Source organism: Pezoporus wallicus, unplaced genomic scaffold (genome assembly GCF_028554395.1).
Source record: "Pezoporus wallicus isolate ANWC-B61680 ecotype Strahan unplaced genomic scaffold, APGP_CSIRO_Pwel_v1 contig_13071, whole genome shotgun sequence".
In the NCBI taxonomy this organism is placed as follows: Eukaryota; Metazoa; Chordata; class Aves; order Psittaciformes; family Psittacidae; genus Pezoporus; species Pezoporus wallicus.
This window is the reverse complement of record NW_026641407.1, coordinates 440024-451415: the sequence shown is the minus strand read 5'-3', so window position 1 is coordinate 451415 and position 11392 is coordinate 440024. Positions and strand designations below refer to the sequence as shown.

The following is an 11392-nucleotide window of genomic DNA, read 5'->3' as shown; positions in this document are numbered from 1 at the left end:
TTGTCCTTCCATTAAGGCAGGAGGCAGAGTTTCCAGCTCTCCCCGATTTTGGGGTGTGCCTTTGGGGTCACCTCAGATGTGGTTTCCAGAGAGGCTTTGGCATTCTGGGGTGCAGCATTCCTTTTCCAGGCTTCTAATACCCATGGGAAGCTCTTGGAAGCACGTTGCAGACCCAGAGGAGTTCAGTGAATTGCTGAGGATATAAATTGGTGCAATCCTGCTGGAGATGGGTCTGCTGCAAAGATGCTGCTCCATCCAGGGTCTATTGGAGATGTTGGTCCTGAAGAGCTACACAGCATTGCATCTGCAGGTAAAACAGATCACTGCCTTGGAAGGGCAAGTGGTGGGATGCTCCCTACCCTCTGCTGCACATCCAAACCTTCATGTCTTCCCCGTGGCTGACCTGCACCTTGCCAACTGCTCTCTGCCATCAGCAAGAGCAGCCTCAAGGTCTCTGGGTTGCCCGCAGGAACCAGGCAGAGTGGGAGGAGACAGACATAATGGGAGACAAAATTCCCTGTTGATCTAAGAGATCCTTATCTGCTCGAGCAGGGGGTGAACTGGTTTGGGGAGTCAGCAGGAGCTAAATCCTTGCTATTGATGTTTGCCCAGCCCTTGAATTGCACCACTAGGCAGTGGGGAGAGACTGAGGTGGGTGCCAGGCAAGCGTGGGGAGGAGGGGAGGAGGAACTCTGCACCCTTACAATATTTATGCTGCAAATTCCCCTGTGTTTTAAGCTCGTGAGTCTCCAAATATTTACCTAGTGTTAATATTTTGCAAACTGCATTAAAATTTGCCACTGGTGCTTTATTCATTAGGAGGTTCAGCAGCGCCTGCTGAATCTGTAACGCGTTCATGCAGAGACAGCAGCTGGAGGATGCTGCCTGCGTTGTGAGAAGGAGCTTTCTGCTCCCACTTCCAGAGCAGGGAGCCGAAAATGAACTCCTTTACCCACATCGACCTGGGCTGTGTGACTGCAGACATTCAGCTCAGCAGCCAGGTTTTTGGTTCATCTGACTCCGAGCAAGAACAACTTGATGCGAGTGGGGTGAGGTAAATGTTCCTGTGAGCATTGGGAAAGGGAACTGGGGCTGGGGCCATGGATTGTCCAAGCCTGATGCTGCTGTGGGTATGGGGGGGCCGTGAGAGCAAACCGGGATGCACAAAGCTCTGTCCTTCCTTCTCATACGTGCCAGCTCCATCCAAGGAGCTTTGTGGGTATGAAGGGGAGAGATTTAGCCCGTGGTAGTGCCAGGGCTGGTGCTGTGGCTCTGCTGTTCACCCCAGAATCAGCAGCGTTGCTGGGGATACCCCAATGCCTGACCCAGCGCCAGTGCAGGGTTTTGGTCCTTCACACTCTCCCCCCACGTGCTCTCCACCCGCTACCTTAGCCTGGGGCTTAATTTCAGTTTCAGACTCACATTGGCTTCTATCTGCTGTTTTTTATGCAATCCACTTGCCAAAATACCCCGAGCACAGGGCGGCGTGGAGGACATGGAGACAAATGCTCAGTGTTGCTGGCACAGGGAGCTCATTTCCCCCTGATTCCTTGACACTGCAATTGATACACGGCTTAATGGACTTTACTACTACTGCCGGTTTCCTGTTAAAATGACTCCCAATTATGGCAAACGTTTAACTTTAGGTACAAGCAGAACTGCGAGCAGCTCCATTTTGCACGTCGTATTTCTGCTAAGCTTCTAAATTCTCCTGCAATTTTGCTTCATAAAGCAAGGAGAGTTCCAGGGGGGCTGCAGATTGCGAATTGTGAGAGGGACTGCAGCAGGGCAGGGTTTTTGCAGTATAATGCTGGGGAATGAAGCTTCTAGCTGTGATTTTTATTTTCATTTATCCTCATTTTGCATTGGCAACAGGGACGTGCCAAAAGTTGCTTTCATGGACTGGGCAAACCTAGAGTAAAAAGCCGCCTGTTGCTCCCAGCCATTCCAGTGCTTCCACTGAAGAAGTCTCAGCCAGGTCCTTGTTTTCAGCTCTGTTTCCTTTCCTTTTTGAGTCCTCTTGCATAATTAAGACATGAACCTGGCAGACACCATGCAGCTAACACAGATATGATTAATTTTCATCCCTTCTAATTGTAAAGGTTGTCCTTTCCAGTGCAGAAAGCTCCATTGTGGATGAATGGGAGACGGGCCAGCCAGCAGCGGGTATGAGGTAAAAGGGGACAAGACATGGGAAAGTTTAATGCTTTGAAAAAGTGACCTTTCGTGGTAACTAATTTGTCACTTCCCAACACCATCTGCTGACTCGTCAGCTGCATCCATCATAACCATGAAAAGATACTGGGAAAGTCAATTAAAATGAGAACCGGTGTCAAATGGGCTTTGTGCAGACTCTTTAGCAAAGGGAGGGGAAATAAACCCCCTGTTGTATAATGTCCTTTTCACGAACACACGTGCATGTGGGCCTAGGGAGAGCAGATCTGCTGACCTCTCTGGAAGTTTTACAGGGAGAATTGCTAAGCTGCAGTAAATACAGAGGGACCACAATGCAGGTGAGTGAGTGTGCACAGGTGCCTGTACCGTAGATAAAGGGTGGGAAAGGCATCCAGGGGTGACCAGGAGCATGCAGAGATCTGGTCTCCAGCATCCCGTGGCTGCACTCACCACGTAGCTACTTGGTCTCTGTTCCCACTTCAAGCTGCGTGGGTACTTCATAAGTGCTCAGATAAATGTGTTACCAGCGTGTGCTGGCTTCAGTGGAGAGAGCCCTGACAAGCTGGAGGGAGCAAAACCGATGCTTAAAGAAGGGGAAAGATGCTCTCTGCTCATCCCCCAGCACGGGAGCATCGATTTCACCAGCTCCTGCCCCCCACTTGCTGTGAGAACCCAGCAGACACCGGAGCGTGCTGCAGCAGCGCTGGAGCTGGGTGCCCTCTGCTTTGGGCAGACAGACCATGAGTCTCAGACAGTCCCTATCGACAGGGAGGATTCGATTGCTTTGGAAGACAGCTAGGTAGATAAATGCTCTGACTTGTCACTGTGCTCACACCAATACCCGGTGGATGTTCACCCCTCCTGCCCCCAAACTGGCATTTCACCCCATTTTATACAGGCACAAACAGAGCTGGGCAATGCCCCACAAGGGCGCAGTACTTTGTTGTGCTGATGCTGAACTTGGGATCTTCCTGCATTGTGCCTTCTCTTTTGTAGCTGGGAAGCATATTCACTAACAGCAGAGTACATGTCTGCCTGGAGAGGCATTGAGCTGGACATCTCAGGTGCAAAAGACACATCCTGCTTACAAATTGAGGAAGAGACAATCAGAAATTACAGGTTTTGACTGGAGCAGTGTGTGGGGGTGTTCCTCTGGGGGAAGAGGAAGCGAATCAGTTCACAAAGGGATAGTCAGGAAGAAATAAAGGAGGTGCCCAGGTTTATTTCTTTCAATATGGCAGTATTTTATTGTGGTGATAAATGAAAAGATTGGCACTGTTGAGATAACACCACATAATCAACACATCTGCATATCAACACATTGTATTGGGAAGGGAAAGCCTGAGCAATCCTCTTATGATCACTGCAGCAAACAACGGATCTGGCTGGGTCACCCAGAGCCAGGTCTCAGTGCAGTGACAGCTCTGATGTCCCAGCAAGGGTGGACAAGGGGGAGATGGCCCCAGTGCTGCCCTGAGCAGGGTGCAGGGAGAAGAGCGGGATGTGACAGAAAGGGAATCTTTATTAACTTCAAATCCAGCTGATATTTATGGGAAAGCTAACATAGGGGTGAAACGTGGCCTCACAATGTCTTTCAGTACGTCCAAGAGGTTTCGGACACTAACTCAGGACCAGGCTCAGATCAGGTAGCGCGCTGAAGCAGTGGGACCAGGCTTCATTAAATTCATCCCGAGAGAATATTTTAATATTTAAAGAGAGCATTTAATGTTTATGTAAGTCCTCTTCTGACGTGAAGCTGCTGTTAAATCACTTCAGAAGGTACTTTCTAAAGCACTTTATACTAGGCTGTTACGGAGCTGTGCTGGCAAATGCAGTTCCCGCTCTCCTGGACCCAGCGAGGCTTATTAAAAGATTCAGCCCATCAAGGAGGGTTTGCAAGGGTGAGGAATATGAAGATAAAATTTAACAAAACAGCTGTCTCCAGGTCTGTCTCTCTCGCAGCATCACTCTGTCTCCCTCGCTGCCAGTGGGACTGATGGGAGTGTGTGTGTGGGTCTTAAACTAGAAGAGCTGGAGGGCTAAAGCTTGCAGAACAGAGAGAGTCTTTAACAGTGCTCAAGGGCTGGGCTTGAAGTCCCTGGAGATATTGCTAAAGAACAAATCTGTTTACAGAAAAAGATTTGAGAGGAGAATTGTCAGTCAAGACACTTCTATTCTCAGCTCAGGAGCAACTGGGAGAGTAAATATACCTCTGGTTAGCTGGTGGATAAATTAGATTGCAGCTGGTCAAAAGCCAGAGGGATTTGTTGTCAGATGGCCCTTTCCACTGTTACCCTGGTATCTTCTTTCCTGTGTCATTTAGATTCTCATGATGGTTTCAAAGGAGGCAGTGGCCAGTTCACTTGTGTTATATGCGGTGTCTCTGCTGGCTGAACAGACTGAGGACTTCATGCCCTTTTCATGCAGAGCAAACCCCATAAAATGCAGGTAACCCCTAAGAAACTGCAGGGGCTGGAGCCATGAATAACTCAGGAAAGGTTTCCTCCTCCCTCATTCCCCAAGCTTTCATCTCCGTCATCTGCCCCTCCTGTTCAACAGGAGATACCCTGATACTGGCAGTCCCTCACTCACCCCAAAGTGAAGGGCTATGGGAGAGGGCAGAGACAACCTTTAGGCTGTAAGACTAGAAAGGAAGAGCCTAGATCCTTTGCATAAGAACCAGAAGACCTGTGGGGGGGATCATCTGCAGCTAGTGGGGCTCGTTTTTCTTTCCTCCATGCTAGTGGCTGTGATTTTGACAGAGAAGCTGCAGCCTCCCATCACCACAGTGATGGGTCTTTTTGTTGTAATAAATAATTAACCATCCTCCAGATGGTTGTCACCTCTGGGATGCGCAGAGAGGAGAACGTTCTCTCTTTTGATGTGAAACTAATACTGTTGAAAGGTGTCAGGCAGCCTCAGAGACTGCAGCTCCTTAAACACAGCCGAATTGAGTTCTCCTTGCACAGCACTACCCATTGATACTGGGGAGAAATCTTATTTCCAGCACCTATCCACTTGCTGTGGGTAGCAATTGCTTTTTGGGGGGGGCACAGTCATCCTTCAGCCTGCTTGAGGAAGATGATAAGGACCCACGCATGGTCCCCAGATCGATGGTTCATACATCACAGCCCTTGTAGCTATGCGTCTGCCAGTGATTGAGGCTCTTCTAGACATCTGTTCAAACCCAAGCAAGTGCACAGCAGGCAGTTTGACACCGAGCACAGCCTTCAATCCACTTTACATGTCCTGTCACGTTTGTCATATCCCAAAGCAACTTTGGCTTTTCTCTTTGGGCTGGGAAGAAGGGTCCTGAAGCCGAGTTTAGTCCCATAAATGGGAAAGGAGCAGAAAATTGCTGGGTTTAGGGATTTAAGTGCCAGTCTAAGCCCTCAAAGGCATGCTTACCTGGTTAGCCAAGTCTGAAAACTGTGCTTTTCCACCTGAATCCAGGTTGTTCTTTGCCCTGCCCATGCAGCCGCTCCTGCAGGGAGCTCAGCAGTGCTCTCCACCAGCAGCAGTGTGGAGGTCCACCCCAAACCAGCTACACTGGAATCTGGCCAAGACTTTGCAGGTTAATGTGCAGCTATTACAGCCATGGTGCACCAAGAAGCAGTAATAGGATTTAAACAGCAAGGATTCACACTTCAAAGCATTAAATAATTGGCACATCCCAGTGTGCACACCCTTCCCTGCTGCAACCACAAGCCCTCCTGTGCCTCCAGAACAACTCTATTTACTTCAGGCACATCTGAGCCACAGCTGGCTCAAAGTCAGTCAGGCTGGAGGCAGGATGATGCTTCATCCTCAGCCTTTATTAAGGCAGGGTGCTTCACCAGCACCAGTGAAGCTGAGGGCTTGAAGGGTCAGGGTGTGAGATAGTGGAGGATCATAATCAATGATTTTCATCTTTACAGTCTCTGTGGCCAGGAGGAGCTTTCATCTGTGTTTCCGAGTCAGCCCATAGCTGATCCAACGCATGAAAACTCTGGCCCTCTGAACAGCACAGGACTGCATTGACTTCAAAACGTTGCTTTTTTCCCTACACGAGGATCATCCTTGTCCCTTCAAATCAGCCCCAGACCCTCTTCCAACTTGACCAAAGCGGGGTCTGAGCTCCACAACCTGCCTCTGTCTGCTCTCCTCAGCTTTTCTTTCTGATGTTTCTGCCTTCCCCCCCCTCAGCGGGCAGTTCCTGGCAGAGCTGGGATGTGCCTCATCCCAAGGCAGCTGGAAAAGCACCAAGCTGTCCTGAAGAAACTGCTAGCAGAGATGTTACAGGACACCCCAGACGGTTCTGTCAGCAGGTTGATTTCTGCCTTGGGAGTTCTGCCTTTCCCTCCTTTCACCAGCTCATCATCACGGAGATATTTATATTCCTCAGAAGGGCTTTTGTGTCGTGTTTGCTCCCTTTACAGAGTCCTCACCCGCTCCCGTGCACTCTTCTTCTGGGAAGGTTATTCTCTGTTTTAGGGTGCTGTTTGGGCCCTAGAGCTGATACTGACTGTTAGCAGCATTGCAACACTTCCCAGCAGATCCCAACACTTTCCTACTCCTTCTCGGTCTTCAGGGTGCAATTTCCAATAGTTTGCAAGGCAGGCTACACCTGCGAGCAGCTCAGCCCCTGCAGAGCTGAACCCTGCTCAACACTCCATTACAGCTGGAATGAGCTGCAATCCGAGGTGTTCAGTGCTAACAAATCCCACCCTAGGCTTTGTTTTTAGCTCATAGTAATTGCTACAGAAAACATGCAGGGGCAGCGTCATGCAGCTCACTCCTGCCTGCAGGTTTGAGGGGTGGTGCAATGGGTTTCACTAGTGTTACCTCCAGACTTCAGTCGTATTTGGGCTTAAATGTCCCAAACGAGGGTCCCTACTGGTCCTGTGGAAGTTGTTCTTCTGCTTTGGCTTGCTGATTTCAGCTTGCATTCCAGCTTTTGAGCTAGGGAGCAGAATAGAAGGATACAATATATAAAGCCTAGGAAAGACTGACTGAAAACTTAAGGACAATTGCTCTTTTGTCTCTCTTCTTTCTGGCTGACTGATATCTGCAGAATCAGAAGGGAAAGCGATGTAGCCTGCTAAAGCTAAAAGGCTCCATGTGTAAATGCAACCTGTAAAAGAGATGAACAACAAAATCTGAGGTGAGACAATAAATCACACAGTATAATTAAATGGAGGATTTGGGTCTTCTTTTCTGCATGCCTCTCAGCCAGATGGCAAGCAGCAAGTGTGGGAAGGAGAAGGAGGGTTTCCAGTTCTGGAGAACATCGCTGTCCTTCTGAGCAGTGCAAAGCACACTGCAAAGCCTGAGTTATTAATCTTTGTGGACTAATGAGTTTCATCCCTCCCTTTCAGCAATGAAGGAAACTGAGGCAAATCCTTCCCGGATCTCCTAGCCAAGGCAAGGATACAAGTGCAGGATGAGGAGTGCTGCGGCCTCTGGGCACACGCTCCCACCCTGCTGGGAGAACACGGGAGCGCTGGTTTGCGGTTTCTACCTGTGCTCCTAACGCCCCCCCCCTTCCTCACCCAGGCGATTTACATCTCAATAACGTGGTGAGGAGCACCTCTCCCATAGCTATGATGTGAACAGGCACCGTGTGTGTGAACCAACACAGAGCTCTGGCCTTATTTCTGCTTCTCAGACAAATCTAGAGGTGAAATTGTAATTCCACTTGAACATACTGCTCTCCATTTACATACCTTTGGCTTATTTTAGAGCTGCTCCTTTATACTGGCAGCAGGAAATCCAACATATGTAAAGTAAGGACGGATGAGATCAATGGTATACCCAATTTCAATCCAATTTTATCCTCCCAACCTAACACAAATTCTGTTCTCACTGGCTCATTTAAATAGCTGTGTTTGTGCTAGAACAACACTTCTCGGTACACTCTCTGCTGCAAGCCATCCCTTAGGAGACAAGAAATCTCCCAATGTATAATGTAACATCCAGCATGGAGTGGATTCCAGCTTTCACATCGATTCAAAGGCATGCTCCTAGTCCATGGACTGATGAGCTCAGTGTAACTCGGTGTTTGCAGGGATTATTGCTGAGGCAGGTTGAGCTATGAAATCACTATAAATGAGTCTGAGCGGGAGGAAGAGAGAAAGTAATGCATTCTATTAGAGTGAAAGTGGAAGCAACTGCATGTATTGCCGGGCGCCAGGAGCTCAGCCTGTGCAAGTCAGTCTGCAGTGGAGCAATACACACAGTATCTGGCATGGAAATCACTGGAGGAGCTGCATCACATTTACACCAGTGCTCAGGAAGATCAGAGACAAGGCTGTTGAGTTCTTAGTTCTGAAAGACCCAAACCTTTATCCCAGGTTTAATTTTGCCCTGCCACAGGGAAACATCTCCTCTTGAGGGACAAACTGCTCCTAACAACCCACACAAGCTCTCTGGCATGTCCCTTTGCCCAGCTCTTCTGTTCCCGTCGTTTTCCAGGCTGACAGCTCCCCTGTGCCATCTGGGAAGGAAAGTTTCCCAGCAACAGCAAGCAAGAAAGCGAACATGAGCCTCTTGGATTTGCTTCCTGGACCATTTCCCACCAGGGTGACGGTGGGGCTGATGCTGTGGAGATTTCCATGAGGAGATCCATCAATGTGACTTTGCAGGGATACCTGCCTCTATGCTTACGTTTTGCCCCAGCCAAGCAGCAGCAGCAGCAAAGGCCTGCTTTTACCCTGCCATCTGTTCTGCCAAAGGCTCTTCCCAGTTGACCCAGCTCAGGGATGTATGTGAGAGTAACCATATGAGCCTTCTGTCTTGTCCTGCAGCAACAACTGTGCTGTCCAAATACACACCAAAGTACAGGGGGCCTTCAGCTTTTGGAATTAAATTCCTTCTACCCTCAGGGGACTAAGGGAAAAGAACAGGTACCCTTGTGCTGGAAGGAGATGAGGTAAGGACCTCAACCATCCTCCCAGGCATGACTCCCACTGTCAAGGAGAAGTCATATCTTAAAGAGCAAACTGGTCCCTGTGTTGCACAGCAGAGCTGTATCCCCAGTGTCCTGGAAGGCTGCTTTGGCAGCCAAGCAGCACCAAAGTCCATGCCTGCAAGCGGGTGGGAAGATGCTGCTGCTCCAGCAGCCGAACAACAGTGTGGTGGCAGGATGAGCCGCCAAGCAGTTGGGAGAAGGAGGCAGGGAAAAGAGGAGAGGAAAGCCTCGGGGGGCTGAGGACACGGCATGCGATGGGGCGGCTGAGGAGCGGTGTTCTCGGGTCGTGCCTGTGCGCGGCTCCGAGTGACAGGGTGCTAAATCGGCACAGCCGGCTTCCAAGTCAGAGCTGACACCTCTCTGGTGACATATGCAGGACTGTCACCCAAATGCCATGGGATAAGAAGACCGGGTGGGATGGCGGGGTTTTAAAGCAGCTGCTCAGTGGAGGCGGAGGGGTTCATCTGCTGCCCGTGCTTTTTGGGGTGCAGCACTCTCCCCTCTTCGAGCACCTTATGGAGAGGGTGCAGATCTATTTCTACCCCTCTGCTTACACCAGTCCGGTCTCAATACTTCCAGAGGAGAAGCAGATGGCACGGCACGCCTGCTCTTCCCATTCGGCATCTGAGTCACTGCCAGCAGGCCTAAGGCAGCTTCTGGGCTAGCAGGGAAGGTGGAGGCTGTCCCCTCCTTGCTGTCCCATCTTCCCACATCCAGCTCAGGATATTTACAGCCAAGACATTCGAGAGCTACACCGTGGGCTGGGAAAGTGGCTTTTCACAGCTGAGCATCCCTGAGCATCGCAGCCCATCTGCAGCATCAGCAGCCTGTGCTCGTCCTGGCAGCCCCTGCTGCTGCCCAGAGCTGTGGGGATGGCTGATAGGTGGCAAATAGGTGACTGCCCATGCGGAATGCGCTCTGTCACATCTGAGAGACAGAGGCTTCTCTTCTACTGCCTTCTCCACGGTGTTCAGGTACTTTCCAGGGAAGCGGGGATGCTCCCAGGGTTTGTCTTGCTAGGGAGGAAGGGAGCACAGCTGTGGATTTCTCTCCACAAAGAAGAGGCATCTGTTCCTGCTGAGTAACGGTGCTGCCAACATCCCTTCTGCAGAGGAATCACAGCTCTTCTGCAGGCCTCCGGTTCTCTAACATCATTCCCATGTCCTGCAGGCTAAGGTTCATGCAATGGCAAAACTCTGCCCTGGTGGAACTTAGAATCATAGAATGGTTTGGGTTGGAAAGGACCTTAAGATCATCCAGTTCCAACTCCCCTGCCATGGGCAGGGGCACCTCACACTAAACCATGGCACCCAAGGCTTCATCCAGCTTGGCCTTGAGCACTGCCAGGGATGGAGCATTCACAGCTTCCCTGGGCAACCCATTCCAGTGCCTCAGCACCCTCACAGGAAAGAACTCCTTCCTTAGATCCAATCTAAACTTCCCCTGTTTCAGTTTTAACCCATTACCCCTTATCCTGTCAGTGCAGTCCCTAATGAAGAGTCCCTCCCAGGCATCCCTATAGGCCCCCTTCAGACACTGGAAGCTGCTCTGAGGTCTCCACTCAGCTTCTCTTCTCCAGGCTGAACAGCCCCAACTTCCTCAGCCTGGCTCCATACAGGAGGTGCTCCAGTCCCTGCTCATCCTCGTGGCCTCCTCTGGACTTGTTCCAACAGCTCCATGTCCTTTTTACATTGATGACACCAGAACTGCACACAATGCTCCAGGGGAGGTCTCACAAGAGCAGAGCAGAGGGGCAGGATCTTGTGAGACCTGACTCTTCCCTGACCTCCAGAAGCAGAAGCGGAAAGGACGGGTTTGGGGTGTTTTTTTGTTTTTTTTTTTGGCTGTATTTTTTCTTTTCCTCTAAAATGAGAGGTGTTCATTTAATTCCTGGCCTTCTATCAGCTCCGGCTCAGACACCAGCAGGTGCCTGCATGTCTGGGCAGAGCTGCTCCAGACTGGAAGCCGGGAGCTCACGGGAGCCACGTACTTCAGCGCATGTTCTCCTTCTGTATTTACATTAGACACTGCTCCAAATTATTAGCTGTCAGTCGTGCTTCCCAAGCTAGCGAGCAGGGGAGGCTTGGCTCCGCACGTTCACACTTCCCATCGGCACTGAGGATTGCTCTTTTAACGGGCTCCCTGGCCTCCTCTGCTAGCGGTTGCTCACCGGACGAGCACCGCTCAGCATCTCCTGGCTGCTTGCTTGCGTGAATGAGGAAGAGCGAGGGGAGGTTTGCCCGGTGCCTCGGCAAGAAGGGCACAGCA

The 11392-nt window shown here is 50.4% G+C and overlaps 1 long non-coding RNA gene across 1 annotated transcript; it reads right to left on the bottom strand.

The window, feature by feature from the left end:
* Window positions 1–3858: 3858 nt before the first annotated feature.
* On the bottom strand, window positions 3859–6134 carry LOC130606916 (uncharacterized). The gene is made up of 2 exons (XR_008974106.1): window positions 5584–6134; window positions 3859–4298 (listed from the first exon to the last, which is right to left on the bottom strand). It is a non-coding gene; the product is annotated as an uncharacterized LOC130606916 (long non-coding RNA).
* Window positions 6135–11392: the final 5258 nt, after the last annotated feature.